At 42.6% G+C, this 24,749-nt stretch overlaps 3 non-coding genes and 1 pseudogene across 3 annotated transcripts; all 4 read right to left on the bottom strand.

Annotated features, from left to right (window-relative positions):
* Positions 1-5,992: 5,992 nt before the first annotated feature.
* LOC141094974 (U2 spliceosomal RNA) lies at positions 5,993-6,184 on the bottom strand. The gene has a single exon (XR_012233233.1). It is a non-coding gene; the product is annotated as a U2 spliceosomal RNA (small nuclear RNA).
* Positions 6,185-11,575: 5,391 nt separating this feature from the next.
* On the bottom strand, positions 11,576-11,720 carry LOC141095031 (U2 spliceosomal RNA; annotated as a pseudogene).
* A 1,569-nt stretch (positions 11,721-13,289) lies between these two features.
* LOC141094966 (U2 spliceosomal RNA) lies at positions 13,290-13,478 on the bottom strand. The gene has a single exon (XR_012233227.1). It is a non-coding gene; the product is annotated as a U2 spliceosomal RNA (small nuclear RNA).
* A 6,656-nt stretch (positions 13,479-20,134) lies between these two features.
* Positions 20,135-20,329, bottom strand: LOC141094973 (U2 spliceosomal RNA). The gene has a single exon (XR_012233232.1). It is a non-coding gene; the product is annotated as a U2 spliceosomal RNA (small nuclear RNA).
* Positions 20,330-24,749: the final 4,420 nt, after the last annotated feature.

Raw genomic sequence — 24,749 nt, 5'->3', positions numbered from 1 at the left:
CTCATTCTTTTCCAAATGCTCAATCTTAGACCTATATATCATCTCCTTACCTTTCTCATTCATAAACTTCTTAATCTCATTCTTGACCTGACACATCAAATCATCCACCTCAACTCCAATCATACTCAGTTTTCTCAGCCACTCTAATCTCATACCCAATTCATTAAATTTTTCTCTATTATACACACCTTTCTTTCTTCCCCACTTCTTAAAGAAAAAACCTATTTCCTTCTTCATCCAGTCCCACCATTCCAACACATTCACAAAATCTCTTTTTCTATGTTTCCACTTCACATACATCCATCTAAAGGCTATCATGATTCTTTCATCATCTAACAGACGTACATTTGGCTTCCATACACCACGACCATGCGCAAAAGACACCTTACCTTCCAAACGCGCACGCAAAATAACATGGTCAGAAAAAGGAACATCTTCCTGTTGAAAATGCTTACAGACCATGTTAGTTGACAACAAAACACGGTCAATTCTCGATTCAATGCCCCCCCTATCAGCTTTGTAAGTGACGGGAGGAGGTTTTCCCAAGAAAAACTCTGCAGCATCAACAAACGAAAAATCCTCAATCAGACCCCTCAACTTTTTCCCAGTGACATCCACATGCACACCTTCAGTGACACAATTAAAATCCCCAACAAAGATAACAGGTATTCTCCCATGCAGAAAAAAAGACATTTTCTCAAAAAGTTCCAATCGCTCTTCTTTATCAACCGGAGCATACACGTTCACAATCTTAACCCTCCACCCTCTACAAGTAATCTCACACATAACACACCATCCTGGCTCTATAACAGTATAACATTCAATTTTAATATTTTTATTAGCAATTAAAATTCCAACACCACTATTTTTATTAATAACTGAACCAGACCAAATACATTGGCCATACGGCCACACACTGTCATCCAGGGAGTCAGAAATTCCGCATTCCTGAATGCAGTAAACATCGTCCTTAAGGGTTCCCAAATAATCCAAAATAAAGGCCCTCCTTTGTGCCGACTTTATTAGTCGCACGTTCAGTGACGAGATTGCCAACTGAGCAGGTTGGGAACCCATCGCTCCAGGTTTTTAGGAAGATCACGACCACAGCCCCATCTGGTCTTCAGCCTTTCCCGTCTTGAGGGGTAACACCGGATGTGCAGACGGTGTACCCGAAGTCTTCCCCTAAAAAACGGACACCTTGGGGTTCTGAGACTGTTGGGTAGCTTCTTGTGGAGCTGCGGCTACCAGCACTGGTACAGGATGATGAGGGGCTTAGTTTCACCAGTTGGACAATTGTGTCATCTGCAGATTCTTCCTCACTCTGGTCAAAGTCACCCTGACCACCTTCATCTTCAGACTCCAGGGAATCTTCACTCCATTCCATCTTGGGGGTTTTAGACAGGCTGGCTGACTCCCCTTCTTCCCCTTGCAATGTGACAGTCATGTCAGGGATATCTTCTTCCACCTCTTCCTTATTGTCATCCACATTCTCCTGGTCTTCAGACAGCTGCTGCAGCACTTCAAAGCTGGGCTTCTTTCTTGCACTAGATCTTGTGCTTCTGCTCATCCCAGAAATCTTTGCTTCCTGCTTTGCATAGTCCTGCCTTTTTTCCTTTCCATGTACTTTCTGCACAGAGCTCAGGCTGGTTTCACATTTGCGTTTTTTTGCTCTGGAAAAAAACGCATACCTGCGCATGCGTCTTTTCCCCTATATTTAACATGGGTGCGCATACCTGCGCGCTGGTAAGCGCACGTATGCGATTTTCATGCGCTGCGTTTTTTTGGGGTGTGCGTTTGTATTTTCCAGACGCAGCATGTTGCATTTTTTGGCCCTGCAAAAAAGCGCATGCGCACGTATGCGCACGTTTTGCGCTAAAATTGGCCATTATAGCCTATGGATGCGCATATGTGCGCACTGGCATGCTCATGTATGCGTTTTTTTGCACATGCGTTTTTTTTTTTACCATTAGTTTAGACAATGGAATTTAGGGGTTTGGGTAAAGTTAGGGTTAGTTAAGGGGGTTTAGGGTTAGGGTTAGGGTCAGGGTTAGGGTCAGGGTTAAGTATGGTTTGGTTAAGGGTTAGGGTCAGGGTTAGGGTTAGGGTCAGGGTTAGGGTTAAGTATGGTTTGGTTAAGGGTTAGGGTTAGGGTTAGGGTCAGGGTTAGGGTCAGGGTTAGGGTTAGGGTCAGGGTTAAGTATGGTTTGGTTAAGGGTTAGGGTCAGGGTTAGGGTTAGGGTCAGGGTTAGGGTTAGGGTCAGGGTTAGGGTTAGGGTTAGGGTCAGGGTTAAGTATGGTTTGGTTAAGGGTTAGGGTCAGGGTTAGGGTCAGGGTTAAGGTTAGTTAGGGTTTGGGTTAGGGTTAAGTATGGTTTGATTAAGGGTTAGGGTCAGGGTTAGGGTTAAGTATGGTTTGGTTAAGGGTTAGGGTTAGGGTCAGGGTTAGGGTTAAGTATGGTTTGGTTAAGGGTTAGGGTTAGGGTCAGGGTTAGGGTTAAGGGTTAGGGTCAGGGTTAGGGTTAGTAAAGTCATGGTTTGGGTTAGTGTGAGGGGCCACCTAATGTTGGAAAAAAACGCAAACGCGGTAAAAACGCACTAAAAACGCATACAAACGCATAAAAACGCTGCGTTTTTTTCATGCATGCTCATAAAAATGCTTGAAAAAAACGCAGCAGTTGTATGCTTTTGTATGCGTTTTTTCAATGCGTTTTTTTGCGGGAAAAACGCGCTGCAAAAAAAAGCAAGTGTGAAACTAGCCTCAGTCTGCTCTTCCTGGTCTGCCTCTGCACTGTAGTCCAGGTGGCGCCGTCAGTGTCTGTGACCTCTTCCTGAACTCTCCTCTCAGAGCTTGCCTCGCTCCTGCTAGCAGCCCCCACCTTTTTTCCAGTGGAAACTTCTCTCTGCTCGGCTGCAGGCTTGTGTGTAATCACAGGCAATGACTCAGCACTTCTCTCCTCAGCAGACACACTGCTCCTGCCAGGGGCCCCCACCTTTTCTTCACTAGCTGTCTGTGGAATCTCTCTCTGAACGGCTTCAGGCTTGTGTGTTCTCACAGGTAGTGACTCAGCACTTTTCTCCTCAGCCAGCATCCTATTCACTATCCTGTCTCTGACACGTTGCTCTAATCTCTCCTTGTGCTCTTTCTGAAACTTCTCTCTCTGCTCCTTATATTCAGCTTCCAGCTGCTTTCTCTCAGCCTTCTCCTCTTCAGTCATTTCCTCCACAAAATCCACAAGATGATCTGGGTCAGGCATTACAAAATTCCTCCTAGCAGCTCCTGCATATGTGCTGGGTCTAAGGTTACAGTCCTTAAAGGCATGTCCCCCTACCCCACACAGGTTAGGCCTGTTTCACACTTCCGTTTTTTCAAATCCGTCAAAATCCGTTGTTTTCCGTAAAAAAACGGATCTGCCATTTTTTGCAGGATCCGTTTTTTTTGTCCCATAGACTTCCATTACGGTTACCGCGGATCCGTCAAAAAAACGGATCCGTTTTTAAAAAAACGGATCCGTTTGCATCAGTTTCCGTCAAAAAAACGGAAACGGATCCGTTTGGCGGACACAAAAACGGAAGTGTGAAACAGGCCTTACACACAATCTCATTTGTGCACTGGCTACTAGGATGACCGACCTCACCACACTTTCTGCACACCACCTGGCTTCCAGCAGGGCAGTCTGCCTGTGTATGGCCATACACCCAGCAGTGCCTGCAGAACCTGGGAGCATTAGGGAAGAAGAGAAAACCTCTCTCCTTCCCTATGGAAAAGTTACAGGGGGGATAATGAATTCCCCCTGGCTCATCCATGCTTTCTGAAAACTTTACCATGAATCTGTACTTTCCAGTCCACAGCCCAACCTCATTCATGACCTTGGTAGGAGGTCTACATACCTTGCAATGTTTATTCAAAAATATGCAGATCAGCTCCAGAGGCACATGAGGGTTATACATCATCAGGGTGAGAGGCAGCTCCTCATCTGAATACAGGATGGTGAAGGTCAGCCCATCCAGCACAGTGTTCTCCATGTTCTGCTTCAGGGTCCCATAGAGGTTGTTGCTAGCTGCAATAGAAGAAAGAACAAGAGTAAATTTGGATCTGAACTGCTGCAAACACAGAATCTCCTCTTTTCTCAGCTTCAGAACTCCAAAAAGGACGTTGTTCACACAAAATCCCAAGGGAAAAATATCTTCATGTCCGGCATCTATATCGATCCGGATACCATGCTTCACCCGGGTTTCCCCAGGCTCAGCAAAGCGAATTTTTACCATCGCTGCTCGTGTCTGCAAAGTCCCCTCTCAAAGCAAAAGCAGCAAAAGCTGCAGTGCTGAGAAGGACAAAAACCACAGACTCTCCTAGCCAAGATCTACACTTGATCTTAGCCAAAAGGCCGAGAAGCGATAACCAGAAATGGTTTGCCACTTGCAAGGCCACAGGGCTTAAGACAGGCACCCATTGTGGAGAATGACACAGACACCACCCTGAGGAAGACATTCAAACCAAGTCTGGGCGCATAACAAAAGCGCAGGCGGCTGATTTTTTTTTTTTTTTTTCCCCCAGGATTCCACTCCACACGCTTTTAATTTGCATAGGCCAACCCCTTTTTTGTTAGGCCACCCTCCCCTCACGGTCAAACGCGCTTCAGTACTAGGAAAGAGGCCAGAGGAGCACTGCTCCTACACCGCCCCCTCTACTACCCTCCCTAAATGAAAGGTCTTGCTTTAAGGCTGTGTGCACACGCTGTGGATTGGCCGCTACGGACACGGAGCAGTTTTAGCTGCGGTGTACAGTACCATTCATTTGAATGGGAAAAAAAAAACGCTGTGCCGACGCTGCGGAAAAAACCGCGCGGATTTGCTGCGGTTTTGAATCCGCAGAAAGAATTGCATGTCAATTCTTTCTGCGGAAAACGCTGCGGGTTCCTATCTCCACCATTGTGGAGATAGTCAAACCGCAGGCAAAACCGCAGATAATCCGCAGGTCTTTGGACCTGCGGATTATCTGCGGTTTTTGCTAAATCCGTGCGGATTAATCCGCAGCGGAATCCGCAGCGTGTGAACGTGGCCTAACTCTCCTGGTGCCAGATATTGTAACCAGGAGGCGAGCATGGCCCACCTGTCTGCTCAGGCTCACTCAGCAGACTGAAGCTGACTACTACTGCGCAGCTGCTACAGACTGTGGGCTGCCCATTGTGACACGTGGTCCCATTGTGACACGTGGTCGAACACATCCAAGCATTGTGTGCTATGAATGGCATGATTCCTATCACAGTGTTCCATGGATGGACACATCCTATTTACTGCAGGCAAGCAGCGCACCTAGCTGCTGCTGCTGCTGCTGCTGCTGCTACAAGCCACTAGAATACCGTCCGTCTGTCAGACAGGTGGACGTAGGCAGAACATTCAAATAACTCGCCAGATAAATCGTTGCTTTTCCATTTAATTCATATATGAATTAATTCAAAATTGAACAGTAAATTTCAAAGTTGGAAGGCCACAAGAGGGGGACAATGTTTCAAAAATGAAGCGACATATCATTGCATGAGGGATGTGGTAGGAATTGAATGCTTGAATTAAGACTGGGGAAGTTCTGAGGTGCAGGGGCTGCAGGCCTTGTAGCAGGTGGGTGTGCAGAAATGTAGCTATCCAAAGCCAAACACATTACTGCAGCTTGTCACACCTATACCTACCAAGCAGCAAAGGCCAAGATAGATCGTTATTTTACGGACACATTGAATACAGTGCAATGCCTCCCATATAGCGGTGAATAAGAGGAGTAGTAGTAGTAGTAGTAGTAGTAGTAGTAGTAGTAGTAGTAGTAGTAGTAGAAGAGTTGGTCAAGTTAAATCAAGGCTAAGGAATCAGAAATGTGCAACTTGGACCAAGAAAAACTAATTGCAGAGCAGCGACATTTGAAAAAAGCATTCAAATCATGCTTTGAAAACACTACTTGCTTATCCCGATTTCTATTCAATCTGTCTTTGGAAACCGCTTAAGAGAGTGAGTACACCATTCCCAGAGAAACTGCCATACTGGGCTGATACGTGGAGTGAAGTGAGCAAGCTCTTTTTCCATCTCCCTGTTCTAAAAATCCATTTAATATATGGTCCCCAGATAGGGGACGTATCAGATATTAAACTGATAAGAACAGATTTTTTTTTTTTTTTTTTTTCACGTTTCAAATAAGCTTTATTAAAATCAGACATACATCATAAAATTCAAACAAATCAACAAGGATTTGAATAAAAATATGACATAAAACAAACAGAATCTGATTTTAAAACAAGTTAAAAAGTCTTTAAAATGAGTGTAATACATACATATATAAAACTGAATCCTTTTAACTTGTTGCGTCTTATTTTACCATACATCAGAAAGAAAACATTTCTGTCAGAGTAAAATAGTCATCCCCCATAATATAAAATATACATAAAATATGGCTTAAAACAAATCTGATTAAAAAACAATTAAGAGCATAAAAAATAATCAATATACATGTAATTTACATATGCAAATACGAATTCCAGATTTGTAAACACCATAGCTTTTTTGCTTCTTTGACTCCCATTTTATTACAATCTCTCAAATAATAAGTGTACATTTCACTCAGAGCCATTCCAATGCAATCATTTACAGAAATAAAATCACGTTTAAATAGTAATATGTTTCGCACCTTCCATAGAGCTTCTTTAAAACAATTTATCATAAGCCATGCCACTCGTGCCTGCTTCATGGTAGGACAATTAATGATCCCATATATAATTACATCACAGGATAGTATTTGTAACCCACATATCCATTTCAGTAGGGTACCCACTATTTGCCAAAGCTCCTGCGCATAGGGGCAGTCCCACATTAGGTGGAACACTGACTCATCCGGTGCACACCTATCCCTTGGGCATCTAGCACTGGCCACCAGCCCCCTATGATGCTGAAAAGCTCTTGTCGGGAGGCATTGGTGAACTACCTGCCAGGCAAGATCCTTTTGTGGATTACTAAGAGCCGGGCAGGCAACGTTGTTCCATATTAGCCGGCATCTAGAGATGGAGAAATTAGATACATCCTCCATCTCTTCATGACCTTTACACATAATTGTTAGTTTTCGCTGGTCATGGAGAAACTGGTGATCCACATGAGCTAAATCATACTCTGTAATGGTGCTCTCCAGGGCCCTGTATTGCTCCGGGGGTGACAAAAGAAAAGGGCAGTTAACATTCATGGTGAAATTCAATTTCCTAAACATGAATCCTGTTGCATACCTCAGGAAACATGAGAAGGCCCCTTCATTGTTTAGACTTTTGCAACAAAACACGAAAAATTTTATAAAAATAAACAGTTTTAAGTTGGGGAATGCCTTGCCACCATTCCTCTTATTTTTACAAACCACCTCCCTCCTCAATTTCTCCATTTTGGATCCCCATAAGAAATAAAACATGGGTTTCATGAGCCTTTTTAAATATATGGAGTTTGGGGGAAAAACCATAGCAGCATACAGAATAATGGGAAGTAAGACCATCTTAATTACAAGAATCCTACCCTCCATTGACAGCTTACGAATTTGCCACAGGGAAATTTTTTGGTTTAATTTATTTAGTACCAAATCCCAATTTTCTTTTCCATCATTTTCTGGATTGAACAAGATGCCCAGAATCTTGATTCCAGTTGTTTGCGTAGAGATCCGAGGGGGGTCTGATTCCCATTGGCCCATTATCAAGCAGTCACATTTATTAATATTTAACTTAAAACCAGATCCAGCACTAAAAATTTCAGTAATTAAAATTGCTCTGTTAATAGATGCTGAGCTAGTGCCATACACTGATATATCATCCATGTAACCGAGCACTTTAACTTGGTGCCCACCCCCACCTGGAATGAAAATCCCTCTAACCACCTTGTCCTGACGTATTAGGCACAACAGTGGTTCAATGGCGCACACAAATAAAAGTGGAGACATGGGACAACCTTGTTTTACTCCAGAAAGAAGCTCCACTTCCTTAGTTAAAAGCCCATTAATTAAAACCTGTGCACATGACTGTTTATATAAAAGCGATATTTTCTGGATAAAAGAATTAGGGAACCCCATCTTTTCTAAAACTTTAAAAAGATAAAAGTGGGAAACCCTATCAAAAGCCTTCATAAAATCCAAGGATAAAATAGCTAATGGCTGCTTTCTGTCTTTCTGATACCAGATCAGATCCCGTATCAAGTTTAAGTGTTCCCAGATTGATCTCCCGGGGACACCACACACCTGATCTGGATGGATCACATGTTTAATGACTGTTTTCAGACGACTGGCAATAATTTTAGCAAGGATTTTATAGTCCATATTAAGCAATGAGATAGGCCTCCAATTCTCCAGTTGTGTTTTATCGCCTTTCTTAAAAATGAGGGTGATCATACTTTTGCGCCATGAGTTTGGTAAAGAGTCTGCCATAAAGGCTTCACTGATCACTTGTAGGAAGTCCGTTTTAATGGAATCCCAAAAACAAAGATAAAATTCAATAGGGAGACCATCAGACCCTGGAGCCTTGCCTTTACCAAAACTTCTTAGGGCCTCTTCAATCTCAGTTGGTAAAACATCTTTTTCTAAAAACACCTGGTCATCTTTATTTAAAAACTGAGATAAAACATTAAGATTTCCTACAAGGGTAGTTTCGTCAATCTTTTTGGTATTAAAAAGATCACTATAAAAATTAAAAGTTTTGTCTAAAATACCCTTAGTGGAGGTTTCTCCTTCCAATTCCACAATTACTTGTTTTTTGTCATTTACTTTTTTAAAGAAAAACCTTGAACATGACTCACCCTCCTCCAAGTATTTCACACGAGCATTAAATATCACCTCTTTACCTTTTTGTTCCAGGAATTGGTGGATTTCAGTTTGAATTCTGGCCATCTCACCATCCACATCAGGCACTCCCCACTCCTTAAGCTTATGGAGAGTCTGCAGCCTAATATTAAAATCTCTAAAACATTTCCTTTTTTCACGTGCCTTTCTTTTACCCACTTTAATAAAAAATTCTTTAATCCGAGTTTTTACACATTCCCACCACCCCAGCATGCTCTGTTTTGGATGTTTCTTCCTCCTCCAAGATTCATATTTTGCAACAAAATCCGCTCTTACCAATTCGTCTTCTAATAGGAGTACATTTAATTTCCATATACCCCTACCCACTTTTGCATCCCCAGGAACATGCAAGCTAGCATGTAACAGTGCATGGTCGGAAAAGATGTTTTCCATTAAGCCTGCGTTCCTAGATTTAAAACCATCATTGGAGCATAAAATAAAATCAATACGCGAGGACAGCCCTCTACCCTTCCATGTGTATCCTGGATCAGAAGGGTGGGACTTCCTCCATACATCTAATAACTTAAAGTCTGTCACCAGGTGTTTTAACAGACTTGAGGTTTTGTCTGTTCCTCTAACACCATCACCTCCACTCCGCCTTTCTCCCAACATGACACAATTAAAATCCCCTCCCACTATTACTGGGGATGGACCTGTTAAAAACAAAGATATGTCATTAAAAAGGGAAGCCCGCTCATTTTTCTCTGGGGATGCATAAATATTCATAAAACGACATGTAAAACCATTTAAAACAACATGGGTTAATAAGGCACGGCCTGGAACAATTTCAGTAACTGATAAAACATTTGCATTCTGGGTTTTAAATAAAATCCCAACCCCTGCAGCTTTATTATCATTGGACCCTGACCAGACAGAGGGTCCTGCTGTCCAGTCTTTATTTAGGTTGGGATATGATAGTCCATGATCAATACTGCATTCCTGCAGGAAAAAAATCTCAAAGTTCAAAGTCATTAACCACGCAAACAAAGCAGCCCTCCTAACGGGGCTCTTTAAACTTCTCACATTTAGTGAGGCAACCCGGATCTCTGCCATATTAAGTCTTTTTTAATGATTCCAGACTCTCTGAATCAGACTCATATAGATGTGATATGGCAGGTGAAAGTGAAGACACAGTCCGTAGGCTAGCAGTATCATCGGAGTCCGTGTATTCCTCGATTAAATTTGTCCCTTCTGGGCTGAGAAGATTGACTGTAGTAGCCAGAAAGAATTTACGGGTTGACTCAGGCGAACTCTGCTCTCCCCGAGCCTCCTCACGGCTCCGCTTACCACTGGCACTGGTATCCATCTGGTCCTCCAGGGCCACCAAGACTCCTCCAGGTTCTGCTGCAGAAGGAACGTCCACAACCTCACCAGGGACACCTACAGACACTCTCTCTGGGACGAGATGACCAACAGGTTCGGCACTAGGGTCACCATCTGGCGTGCGACCTTCACCCTCCGGACAGACATCAGGACATCCCTCTGGATAGGCATCAGGACGGTCCTCCGGACAGGTTTCTGGGCAGACCTTGGATCCAACATCAGCGTGGTCATCAACAGGGGCCTCCGTATGGTCGTCTGGATCGACATCTGGATGGATATCTGGAATGGCACCAACCGCTCTGGATTTCCGCCTCTTTTTTGGATCCTTTTCGGATCTCCTCTGTGGAAGTGCCATCTCCTCGCCAGGCGGAACCTGGACACCTGCAGGAGTAGGCAAGGGTGCAGCCTCGGCTGTGGGAGCCGGGCCATCTGGCATGGGTACCGTACAAGCTTCAGCTGAGTCAGACTGTATCAGACCCGCAGTTATGTCCGCAAAGCTCACACCAGTGACTACTGAGCTTGTCCTGCTGGCACCAGCAGGGGGTCCTGCGGAACTAGCCGCAGATGCTCTAGAGCCACCACGAGACCTTGTTCGCATTGGACAATTGCTGAACAGGTGAGAAGACTGTCCGCAACCACTGCAGGTTTTTTCGCCCTTGCAGTCCTTTGAGGCATGACCCCATTTACCACAGTTGTGGCATTGACTCATCCGCTCATTTTTGCAGTCACTCTGCATGTGACCAAGGTCGCCACATTTCCGACATCTGAACGGCTGTCCGTTATAGAACAGGTAGCCGTGATCTTTCCCCAGCACCACTGTGGAGGGGGGGTGCATAAGGCCTTCTACACCCCCTGGGTCAGGTTTAAAGCGCACCATAAAGCGTCTCTTTCCGTTCCAGAAACCGCTTCGCCCTTTGACATTCCCTGTGTGCCTTACAGATGTACAGTATCTGTTCAGGAATAGTTCAATATCCTCTACGGAGACATGAGGGTTGAACATATGCACCACGAGGGGAACGTCCAGTTCGCCATACAAACCCGTGAACACCACTCCTTCCAACAGCTTGCTGTATCGCTCGCCCTTGACACGCTCATAAAAGTTTTGACAGACCACCTTGGTGGTAAGCGTTAATACGTACGTGTTCTGTCCCTTTTCCTGCAGACAGTACACCTCGCTCTCCTTCACGCCCAGCAGATCCCTCAGAATCTGCAGATAAAACTCTCGAGGGTTATCATATCCCACATGGTTAGCTGGAACCTCGATCTTAATCGAGTTCCGAATCTGGCCGGCGCCAGACGAAAACTGAAATGTGCACGGCATCTCAGTAGGCTAAAGGCTTTACCGTTTCCACAGACTCGGCCTTTCGCCGGGCGATCGCAACTCGTTGCAAGGGGACTAATCCAGCTCCCTTATAGCAGCAGGGAGGTGAAGTCCCACCATAAGTGAGACGATCCCCCCAGGCCAAGGAGCCGGGTACCCCAAGCACCTCTCAGCCAAGACCAAGGCAGCAACAGTTAAGTTACTACACTTGATCTTAGCCAAAAGGCCGAGAAGCGATAACCAGAAATGGTTTGCCGCTTGCAAGGCCACAGGGCTTAAGACAGGCACCCATTGTGGAGAATGACACAGACACCACCCTGAGGAAGACATTCAAACCAAGTCTGGGCACATAACAAAAGCGCAGGCGGCTAATTTTTTTTTTTTTTTTCCCCAGGATTCCACTCCACGCGCTTTTAATTTGCATAGGCCAACCCCTTTTTTGTTAGGCCACCCTCCCCTCACGGTCAAACGCGCTTCAGTACTAGGAAAGAGGCCAGAGGAGCACTGCTCCTACACCGCCCCCTCTACTACCCTCCCTAAATGAAAGGTCTTGCTTTAAGGCTGTGTGCACACGCTGCGGATTGGCCGCTACGGACACGCAGCAGTTTTAGCTGCGGTGTACAGTACCATTCATTTGAATGGGAAAAAAAAAACGCTGTGCCGACGCTGCGGAAAAAAACGCGCGGATTTGCTGCGGTTTTGAATCCGCAGAAAGAATTGCATGTCAATTCTTTCTGCGGAAAACGCTGCGGGTTCCTATCTCCACCATTGTGGAGATAGTGAATCCGCAGGACCAAACCGCAGGCAAAACCGCAGATAATCCGCAGGTCTTTGGACTTGCGGATTATCTGCGGTTTTTGCTAAATCCGTGCGGATTAACCCACAGCGGAATCCGCAGCGTGTGAACGTGGCCTAACTCTCCTGGTGCCAGATATTGTAACCAGGAGGCGAGCATGGCCCACCTGTCTGCTCAGGCTCACTCAGCAGACTGAAGCTGAATACTACTGCGCAGCTGCTACAGACTGTGGGCTGCCCATTGTGACACGTGGTCCCATTGTGACACGTGGTCGAACACATCCAAGCATTGTGTGCTATGAATGGCATGATTCCTATCACAGTGTTCCATGGATGGAACACATCCTATTTACTGCAGGCAAGCAGCGCACCTAGCAGCTGCTGCTGCTGCTGCTGCTGCTGCTGCTGCTGCTACTACAAGCCACTAGAATACCGTCCGTCTGTCAGACAGGTGGACGTAGGCCGAACATTCAAATAACTCGCCAGATAAATCGTTGCTTTTCCATTTTATTCATATATGAATTAATTCAAAATTGAACAGTAAATTTCAAAGTTGGAAGGCCACAAGAGGGGGACAATGTTTCAAAAATGAAGCGACATATCATTGCATGAGGGATGTGGTAGGAATTGAATGCTTGAATTAAGACTGGGGAAGTTCTGAGGCGAAGGGGCTGCAGGCCTTGTAGCAGGTGGGTGTGCAGAAATGTAGCTATCCAAAGCCAAACACATTACTGCAGCTTGTCACACCTATACCTACCAAGCAGCAAAGGCCAAGATAGATCGTTATTTTACGGACACATTGAATACAGTGCAATGCCTCCCATATAGCGGTGAATAAGAGTAGTAGTAGAAGAGTTGGTCAAGTTAAAGGAATCGGAAAGGTGCAACTTGGACCAAGAAAAACTAATTGCAGAGCAGCGACATTTGAAAAAAAGCATTCAAATCATGCTTTGAAAACACTACTTGCTTATCCCGATTTCAATTCAATCTGTCTTTGGAAACCGCTTAAGAGAGTGAGTGCACCATTCCCAGAGAAACTGCCATACTGGGCTGATACGTGGAGTGAAGTGAGCAAGCTCTTTTTCCATCTCCCTGTTCTAAAAATCCATTTAATATATGGTCCCCAGATAGGGGACGTATCAGATATTAAACTGATAAGAACAGATTTTTTTTTTTTTTTTTTTTTCCTCAGTTAAATAATCCTCATAAACGACCAAAAAACTTGATCATCTCACATTCCATGAATCACAAGGATCAATTAATCATCATACGGAAAACCCTCAAAAACAAAAAACTAATAAAAACAAATGAGGGTACTTACATGAGCTGTTGCCATCTTGAAAAATTCCAAAACCTTTCAGCAACTTCTTCTCCCAGTCGATCCTTATCCCACAAATAGCAAATAAAAACTCTGGATAAAAAAATCTTTTTAGCTTCTTCAGGAGAAATCAAAGTCCTTTTAAAAATAAGCAGGTTCCTCGCATCCCATAAAACTTCTTTAATAGCTGCACACAATATCCATGTTACTCGTTCATTCGAAAATCCGTTGAAATTTCGGCCTATTAAAACTCGCTCAAAATCAAAAACATTAAAACCGCACAGTGTAATAAGAAAATGCTCTAAAAGCATAAAAACTTCTTTTGCAAACAAACATTCCCAAAAAATATGATAAATATTTTCTATTCCTCCACATCCTTCTCTTGGGCATCGTTCTGACATTTTGAGTCCTCTTCCACTCAAAAAAGACTTTGTTGGTAAAACCCAGTGCAATGAGAGCCACACAATGTCCTTTTGCCTATTTGTAACTCCTGGGACATCAAAAAATTTCCATATCTCTATTGACTGTGCAGAATTGCAGTATGGCACATCACTTAAAACCTCTTTGTCTCTCAAATGCAACATAATCCTCTTTTTGTCAGGCTTGCCCAAGGGGCCCAAATTATTCTGATCATAAAAAGACCTCAAAACCACGTAATATGCAGGTAATATTTGTGACACCGGCCTCTTCAGGTCTTTTTCACACCAGCCCCATTTGACAAACAGCCATCCTGCAAAATATCTGCACATATCTGCTGTCCGATTATTACACTGTAAAATCTTAAAAATCGTTAAAAAATACTGCAAACGGATAAAAATCTCAATATTAGGAAAGTCATATCCACCAAGGTCCACTTTACTCATAACAATAGTCCTCCTTAACTTCTCCATCTTAGATCCCCAAAAGAAGACAAAAAGCTTCCTTGCCATCCTCCTAATCCACAATACTCCAGGGGGGAACACAACAGTAGAGTATAGCAGCAGTGGAAGTACGACGGACTTGATTATTAAAATTTTCCCCTTCAAAGACAATTTCCTCAGCTTCCAAAAATTCAGTTTCGTTTCCACTCTCTCTTCCAATTTTTTGTGACTCATCTTTCCTTTCAAATTCTTCTCAAAAGTCATCCCCAATATCTCTACACATTCTGTTTCCCGGACTCCATCCACCACCACCTCTTCTTGCCTTCCAAAATTACATAACTGACATTTGCTCCAATTAATATTCATCCCTGAAATGCTACAATAAATCCTAAGGTGCAGGTTGTTTCTTCTCAGATCAGCTTGTGACCTGCAAACAAAGGCCACATCGTCCATGTAGCCTAGGGACTTCACATTCCTTCCATTTCCCCCTGGTACAAAAGCTCCACTCACATGTTTATCTTTCTGTACATACCTCAAGAGGGGCTCAATTATGCAAATAAAAATCAGTGGAGAGAGAGGACAACCCTGCCTAACTCCAGAATGGATTCCAAACCCCGGGCTCACATGACCATTCACTAGCATTTGGCTACTTGCTCCAGTATACAACCCTTTGATAACTCTCAGCAATCTCTCAGGAACCCCCAACCTCTCAAGTGCTAAGAACATGAAACGATGCGAGATCTTGTCATAGGCCTTCTCAAAGTCCACCGATTCCACAAACAATGCCTGCTTATTTAAATTAGCATGAAAAATCAAATCTCTTAGTAAAATTAAGTTGTCCGAAATTTTACGTCCGGGAACTGCACAGACCTGGTAGTCACCTACCATAAAACCAATTACCTCGCTCAACCGATTTGCAACTACTTTTGCAATTATTTTGTAATCCACATTTAACAAAGAAATTGGCCGCCAGTTCTTAATATCTCGCCTATCCCCCTTCTTATGTATCAATGTTACCACACCTTTGCACATAGAGGGAGACATTATCCCAGAATCAAAAACATATTGCACAACCCGAAAAAATTCTTTACATAAAATGTGCCAATATGCCATATAAAACTCGACCGGCAGCCCATCTCCCCCTGGAGTTTTCCCTTTTGCCATACCATTCATTGCACATTTAACCTCCTCCTCCGTAACATCATCAGATAAAAACTCAGCATTTCCATCAGGAATATCCTTACTTAGCACTTTACAATAGTCCAACATCTCCTCTTGTGTAGCTCTACTATCATTATTAAAAAGATTCTTATAAAATTCACAGATCTGTTCCATCATTTCAGTACCCTCCACCTCACCACCATTGGACGTTAAAACAGATTTAAAAACCCCTTTTGAAGAAAAGACTTTTAAAAAAATACCGTGTGCATTTCTCATTTTCCTCCATATACTTTATCTTAGCATTATACACAATGGCTCTCCCCTTCTCCAATAATGACTTCCTATGTTCCTCCTTCAACCTACATATTTCCTCCTCCACCTCCATTCCTGCTTTCTTGAATTTATACAAAACATTCATCCTACTTAACATCTTGTCCTCTCTTTCCTTCTTTTCACGCACTTTCTGATAACACATATGCTTAAAAAATCCTGCAAACCTTTCCTTTGCCCAATCCCACCACTCCAAAATGTTCTCATAATTATTCTGTTTTGCCACACAATCTAAAAACACTTTTTTAAAACCCTTGATCACTTCCTCATCCTCCAACAAGCTTATATTTAGCTTCCATACTCCTCTACCAAAAGTAACTGAATCCGTAACGCTCACTTCCGTTATTACCATCTTGTGGTCTGAGAAGCTTCTTCTCACATGTTCACACTGAACCACCTTCATCCCCTCAGATACAAAAATATAATCCAAACGGGACTGCCAACGCCCACTATCCGCTACATATGTAAACTTCTCACAGACGTCCACTATTAATCCAGCATCAGTATAATGCAAATCCTGCACAATCTCATTCAGCATGTTTGAAGTGACATCCAACTTTACATCTGAAGAACTTTCACGATCCTTGACATTCCTGATACAATTAAAATCCCCAGCCACCACCGTAAAATCTCGCCCCGGCAATAAATACTTAAGAGTTTCTAAAAAGGATAAACGTGCCTGCTTTTCACTTGGAGCATACACATTAAAAACTCTTATTCTATGTCCCAGGAACGCAAAGACTAAAACCATACATCTGCCAGGAACTAAAATCTTACACTCTATAACATTAAAATTACTATTTTTAAGTAAGATTCCAATCCCCTCATTCTTATTATCAGTGCACACAGACCAAAAAGCTTTGCCTGCTGCCCACTCTTCCTCACAAGGTGCTGACTTTATTGCACATTCCTGTAAACAAATGACATCAGCCTTCACAGACTTTAGTTCATCCAATACAGCTGCTCTTCTTATCACTGTTCCAATCCCTCTCACATTACATGATGCAACTACCACACTCATCAGCACAAGAAGGTGCAACATACTTAAACATGCCATCATGACGACTTATGGATGTCCCTGACTACCCAACACCTTTCTCTGCAGTACCACACCCATGTCAGGCGATTCTGGACCAGAATCCCTGTTAGTACACAAATCAGCAGGTGTCCCAGGATTACCCAGGGCTCCTGTACTTCCATCCTCCCATTTGCATTTTTTGCTAAAAGAGGACTCAGCACCATCCCATTCATCCACTTCTTCCATCTCTGAACATTCGTCACTAGAGGATCCTCTTTGTCCAGCTGTAAGAGTGTGGTCATCATCTGAATCCTCCTCCCCCTGGCAATCCATCTCATCTGCATTAGAAATGGGATCAGGACAATCACCCCCATCATTGAAACTGTTCAACACATCCCCAAAGATTGTTTCAGTCACACTATCACTCCCAATCTTCTGAGAGGACGCTAAACCTCCCTTTCGTGCTCCACCATGACTCTTACTTGCCTTTTTGTTACACACCACCTGCCAAGCTTCCTCTGTAGCGTTACCACCACTCACATCCTCCTCCACACCTTTTTTCACCACATTCTCAACAATTACACCGGGAGTTATCCTCTGGGTCTTAACCCCCCCAGTTTTATTAGGCTCACTCTTGCCTGGCCTCCCATCAGGTTTAGTGGTACTGCTTCTATAGACGCCCTCTGCTCGTGTAAACTCCCGACCACCTCCCACCACCTCAGCAAAGGATTTATCTGTCTTCCAGAGCACACATTTCTTGGCAAAATGCCCCTCCTTTCCACATAAATCACAAAACTTCTTTGCTGAACATTCATTCACTTTATGTCCTGTTTTACCACAGTTTTTACACACCTCCCCCTGCTGAGGACAACAACTCCGCTCATGCCCATACCTATTACAGTTCCTGCAAAATTCAAGCTGCCCCTCATAGAAACAAAAACCTCTCCCCACCAATTGAGAAAACTGCAGGAATAGACCTTACTCCTTCCGCCATATTACTTCCAATCTTAAAGCGTACCAAAAACTTCCTTTTCCCATTTAGATATCCATGCTTGTTCACCATTCTATTCAAAAATTTAACTTCTTCACAATATCTGTCCAGAAAGGTACGCACCGTACTATCCGACACTCTAGGGTTGTACATGTGTACAATTACCATTTTAAAATTCTTCATAAAAAGAGGATCCACATCAATCTGGTCCAAAATCAGCTTACTCTTTTCTCTTTTCCATCCTTCCAGAGTCATGTAAAATTCCTGACACAATTCCTCAGAAGAAAAAGTGATATCATAAATACCCTTCCTTGGAAAATCTTGCAGTGCCAATACATTCTTTACCTGTGCACAAGGGAGAGGCTTCAGAAGCTCCCTCACGATGTCATCCAGTCCAATCTTCTCCAGAAACTCCTTCTTCACCACCAACCGAACCGTGTCCTCGACTCCACGAGACACTGATGTATCCATGTTTGCAGGCTCTCCAACCAAGGCCAACCCACGATCGCAACTCTAGACACGACCCGGGGCCCCCTCGCAGGGACCCCGCTCACAATCCTCTCAACAAGACCAGCAACGGTTTCCCAAAACTGATCTTAGCCAAAAGGCCGAGAAGCGATAACCAGAAATGGTTTGCCGCTTGCAAGGCCACAGGGCTTAAGACAGGCACCCATTGTGGAGAATGACACAGACACCACCCTGAGGAAGACATTCAAACCAAGTCTGGGCGCATAACAAAAGCGCAGGCGGCTGATTTTTTTTTTTTTTTTTCCCCAGGATTCCACTCCACGCGCTTTTAATTTGCATAGGCCAACCCCTTTTTTGTTAGGCCACCCTCCCCTCACGGTCAAACGCGCTTCAGTACTAGGAAAGAGGCCAGAGGAGCACTGCTCCTACACCGCCCCCTCTACTACCCTCCCTAAATGAAAGGTCTTGCTTTAAGGCTGTGTGCACACGCTGCGGATTGGCCGCTACGGACACGCAGCAGTTTTAGCTGCGGTGTACAGTACCATTCATTTGAATGGGAAAAAAAAAACGCTGTGCCGACGCTGCGGAAAAAAAGCGCGGATTTGCTGCGGTTTTGAATCCGCAGAAAGAATTGCATGTCAATTCTTTCTGCGGAAAACGCTGCGGGTTCCTATCTCCACCATTGTGGAGATAGTGAATCCGCAGGACCAAACCGCAGGCAAAACCGCAGATAATCCGCAGATCTTTGGACCTGCGGATTATCTGCGGTTTTTGCTAAATCCGTGCGGATTAACCCACAGCGGAATCCGCAGCGTGTGAACGTGGCCTAACTCTCCTGGTGCCAGATATTGTAACCAGGAGGCGAGCATGGCCCACCTGTCTGCTCAGGCTCACTCAGCAGACTGAAGCTGAATACTACTGCGCAGCTGCTACAGACTGTGGGCTGCCCATTGTGACACGTGGTCCCATTGTGACACGTGGTCGAACACATCCAAGCATTGTGTGCTATGAATGGCATGATTCCTATCACAGTGTTCCATGGATGGACACATCCTATTTACTGCAGGCAAGCAGCGCACCTAGCAGCTGCTGCTGCTGCTGCTGCTGCTGCTACTACAAGCCACTAGAATACCGTCCGTCTGTCAGACAGGTGGACGTAGGCAGAACATTCAAATAACTCGCCAGATAAATCGTTGCTTTTCCATTTTATTCATATATGAATTAATTCAAAATTGAACAGTAAATTTCAAAGTTGGAAGGCCACAAGAGGGGGACAATGTTTCAAAAATGAAGCGACATATCATTGCATGAGGGATGTGGTAGGAATTGAATGCTTGAATTAAGACTGGGGAAGTTCTGAGGCGAAGGGGCTGCAGGCCTTGTAGCAGGTGGGTGTGCAGAAATGTAGCTATCCAAAGCCAAACACATTACTGCAGCTTGTCACACCTATACCTACCAAGCAGCAAAGGCCAAGATAGATCGTTATTTTACGGACACATTGAATACAGTGCAATGCCTCCCATATAGCGGTGAATAAGAGTAGTAGTAGAAGAGTTGGTCAAGTTAAAGGAATCGGAAAGGTGCAACTTGGACCAAGAAAAACTAATTGCAGAGCAGCGACATTTGAAAAAAAGCATTCAAATCATGCTTTGAAAACACTACTTGCTTATCCCGATTTCAATTCAATCTGTCTTTGGAAACCGCTTAAGAGAGTGAGTGCACCATTCCCAGAGAAACTGCCATACTGGGCTGATACGTGGAGTGAAGTGAGCAAGCTCTTTTTCCATCTCCCTGTTCTAAAAATCCATTTAATATATGGTCCCCAGATAGGGGACGTATCAGATATTAAACTGATAAGAACAGATTTTTTTTTTTTTTCTCTCTCTCAGATTTCTTATTGAAATGTTTCATGTCTTTCATATTCCATAGGATTAAGACAAAAACCAAGAAATCATCATCGTGAGTCACAGGTAAGTAAAACACATGAAATTACATTAAGACCGACATATTACATATTAAGAACCTTATTCCATTCTTTCTGTTTCCACAATCTTTCTGCTTCCTCTACTCCTAGGTCTTTCCTATCCTTCCAATAATATGTAAATAAATAACTAAGCCCAAGCTGTGTACAATCATTTACGGATAATGCGGTCCTCTTAAACAGTAAAATATTCCTACATTTCCATAAGGCCATCTTCATCACAGACAATATTAACCAGACATTTTTAAAATCAATATTTCTTATCCCAATACCATAAAATACCAGATTGAAATCAAAAAACCTAAGACCACTTAAAACACCCACCAAAGAACTGATCTTTCTCCACACTTGTTGTGCAAAAACGCAATTCCAAAAGATATGTAAACATGTCTCATCCTCTATACATCCATCTCTCGGACACTGAGCATTCTTCACTAGTCCTCTTCTATGATTAAAATCCTTGGTGGGGAGACACTTTTTCACAATGCTCCACAACAAATCTTTTTGTTCATTTAGCACAAAAGGCACATTAGCCCGTAGCCATATTTCTTTTGATGCTTGGGATGAAAATTGATCTATTGTACAAGTAACACTTTTATTCTCTAAAAACTTTAAGATTTTCCTATGATTAATTAAAACATCCTTTCCTACATTTGCTAGATTCAATTCTCTCATTATCCTTTCTAAAATTAAGTAATGCTCTGAGGGTATCCATCTATGGGGCTTCTTCAACTCCAACACACACCATTTATACTTTCTAATAAAAAACCCACAATTATATGTCACAATAGATTTCAGATTTGATTCCGCTCCAACCAGAACATTAAAACACAAGGATAAATATTTACAATATAAAAACCTTCTAATATCTGGGAAGTTCCTTCCTCCATCCTCCTTCTTTCTATATAACTCCTCTCTTCTAACTCTTTCCATCTTTGTGCCCCAGAAAAAATTAAAACACTCTTTAATAATTTTCTTCATCACTGAGTCTGGGGGCATAAAAACAATGGCGACATATAAAATCAAGGGTAAAAGAACTTGTCTTATTACTAAAATCTTCCCCTCCATCGACAGGCATCTTAATCTCCACAGACTAATCTTTTTTCTTACGCGCTCCAAGAGTGATTCCCAATTTTTTACATTCCCACAATTAAATGAAAAAAACACCCCTAAAATTTTCAACTCTGGAACCACTACAAGCCTACATCGCCCATCAATGTTAAAACCTCCAATTAATAAGACCCCTGATTTTTCAAAATTAACCTTAAAACCTGAAGCCCCTCCGAACCATTCTGCTGTCCTTAAAACTCTATTAAAACTCCTCATACACCTCACAAAAATTGTAACATCATCCATGTATGCAACGAGTTTTACAGGCACATTATTATTTCCCGGTGAAAACACACCATCCACCACCTTATCGTTCCGGATAGTACTTAAAAGGGGTTCTATTGCACATATAAATAAAATAGGAGATAGCGGACAACCCTGTTTAACTCCACAACATACCTTAATATTCCCAGATAAAAAACCATTTACAGACACCTTACAAAATGACAAATCATACAAACACTTAATACGGTTAATAAATTCTCCCGGGCAACCAATTTTCTTTAAAACTTCAAATAAAAAACAATGCGATACTCTGTCATAGGCTTTCTCAAAATCAAATGTAATTAATGCCAACTCCTGTCCCCTCTCCTTAAAATCCCATATCACATCTCTAACCATTAAAAGTGAATCAGTAATTTTCCTCCCAGGAACAGCACAAGATTGATCATCCCCAATGACCAGAGCAATCACCTTTTTTAAATGATTTGCCAAGACTTTTGCATAAATTTTATAGTCACTATTAAGAAGAGTTATAGGTCTCCAATTTTTAATAAGACTTTTTTCCCCCTTTTTAAAAAGCAACACAACCAAACCCTCCGCCCATGAACCTGGAATACAAAATGAAGACATCACTGTATAAAACAATTCAAAAAGGTCTTCTTTTAAAATGCTCCAAAAGGTTTTATAAAATTCTATAGGCAAACCGTCCATACCCGGGGTTTTAGAGTTCGCAAAACTTTTGATTGTTTCCCATAACTCCTTAACCGTAAAGTCACTAATTAAAAACGTCTTTTCTTCCTCGGAAAAAAAACACTTCAAATTATTCAAAAAATAATCCCTTAGAGAAACATCACTCCTTTTCTCAGAAAATAAGTCACTATAAAATTCTTCCACTTTCTTAATCTTCCCCTCCAACTCGCCTTCACCTTCCACATTATCCATAAAATCTTTTTTCCCAACTATTTTTTTAAAGAAAAAATTAGAACATTTTTCATTTTCTTCCAAAATTCTCACTCTGGCATTAAAAATGATCTCCTTCCCTTTCTCATGTAAGTTCTTTTGTATTTGATTTTTAACGCACTCAATATCTTCATCCAGATTAACCCCATTATTCCTAAGCGTGTAAAAACATTGTAACCTTGCATTCAATAAACGATATTGTTCTCTTTTCTCTCTAGCTTTCCTTCTACCCACCTTAATAAAAAATAATTTAGTTTCTCTTTTAAAAAACTCCCACCACTTAAAAAAATCCTTAAAACACTTCTTCCTCAAGCACAATTTTTTATAAAATGTATGAAACTCTGAAATTACTTTCTTGTCATCTAAAAGAGAAGTGTTCAACTTCCAATGTGTGGGTTTTCTATTTTCAATTCCCTTACATCCTACTACACATCTTATTAACTTATGATCTGAGAAACAACTTATTTCAGACTTAAAAGAATCACATTTAAAATGGGTAGACACAAAAAAATAATCAATTCTAGACCGGGCTCTATTACTTGACCATGTTGCTTCTTCATCCCTGTTTCTCCCACAAGCAACCCAGACATCTTGTAAATTGCAAGCCGATATAACCCCGTTTAAAAAAGTAACTGAACTGTCCTTTTTGCTATTTATATGACAATTAAAATCCCCACTAACAATTATCGGCTCTGACCCTGTTAAAAACAGCTGCAAGATTTCAAATAATTCACGCCTTCTACTTTTAGCAGGATAAGCATACACACAAAAGCACTTGATTGACAGGTTAGATTTTTTAACCACTACTTTTAAAATCCGCCCCGGGTATATCTCCTCATAATCCACAATATCCCAATGTTGACTACACAAAAAACCGACGCCGTCACTCTTGTGCTCATTACCTCCTGAGAAAATCGCTTTCCCACTCCAATGTTCTTTAAAAAAATCATAATTAACAGATTTCCTTAAATTGCATTCCTGTAAGAAGACAAAATCCATATTTTCCAATTCTAAAAAATTATATAAAGCTACTCTTTTTTGTTCATTATTTAACCCCTGAACATTCAGGGAAGCAAAGTGAATCATCTTCGCCTATTAATCTTAGGGCAATCCCCTCCGCCCTCGTCTGAAGAAAATTCTGCAATCTCTAGCTCATCAGAACTAGAAACTGCAAAGTCCCCTGCTAAATCCACAACTTCTTTTTCTATAGCCTTCACTTTCCCTCCACATACCATAACCTCATCTTCTTCTTCCACTGCCCTTCTTTTCAGTGTTTCCCCCGAGCAATCCATCGAGTCCTGAACACGCGACGGACCCACAGACAGGGACCCAGCAGTCAAACTCTCTCCCAAGGGTGAGGTTCTATCTTTCTCCTTACACACATCCTCTACTTGCAACTTCCCATCATTTAACTTTGTATCACCTTGTGTGTTAGATGATTTACTTCCTGGGGGACAAACTTGCACCATTTTCCCCAGTCCTGCCAGCACGGCTTCTTTCTTTAGATTGCCCTTTGCTCCTCCCACCAGCACTTGCTCCTTTTGTTCTTCCTTCTTCTGATCTTCCTTCTTCTGATCTTCCTTCTTCTGATCTTCCTTCTTCTGATCTTCCTTCTTCTGATCTTCCTTCTTCTGATCTTCCTTCTTCTGATCTTCCTTCTTCTGATCTTCTCTCCTCCTACATTCTTCTAATAATATCATCCGATCCCTCTCCTCTTTCTTCATTCTTGCTTCGGCCTCCATTTTCCTACTTCTCTCCTCCTTCTTCTCCGCTTTCCTCTCTTCCTTTTTCTTCTTTTTTTCTTTTACCACTTCTTCCACACCCTTATCTTTCCTCTCCTCTTCCTCTGCCACATTCATGCTTGGCTCATCCGCAACTTCCTCCGCCTCCTGTTGCTGATTCCCAGGTGCCGTATCCATGTCTTCATCAGTCTTCTTTTTTGGGCAATTCCTCCCCAAATGATCTGATCCTGGACATTCGAAACACTTTTTGCATGCATCATCAGTATGCCCATACCTCCGACATGCTCTACAATAGGCAGGCATTCCTGAAA

This window comes from Dendrobates tinctorius, unplaced genomic scaffold (genome assembly GCF_039654945.1).
Source record: "Dendrobates tinctorius isolate UK_male_01 unplaced genomic scaffold, ASM3965494v1 ptg000065l, whole genome shotgun sequence".
Lineage (NCBI taxonomy): Eukaryota > Metazoa > Chordata > Amphibia > Anura > Dendrobatidae > Dendrobates > Dendrobates tinctorius.
This window is presented reverse-complemented; position numbering and strand designations above follow the sequence as displayed.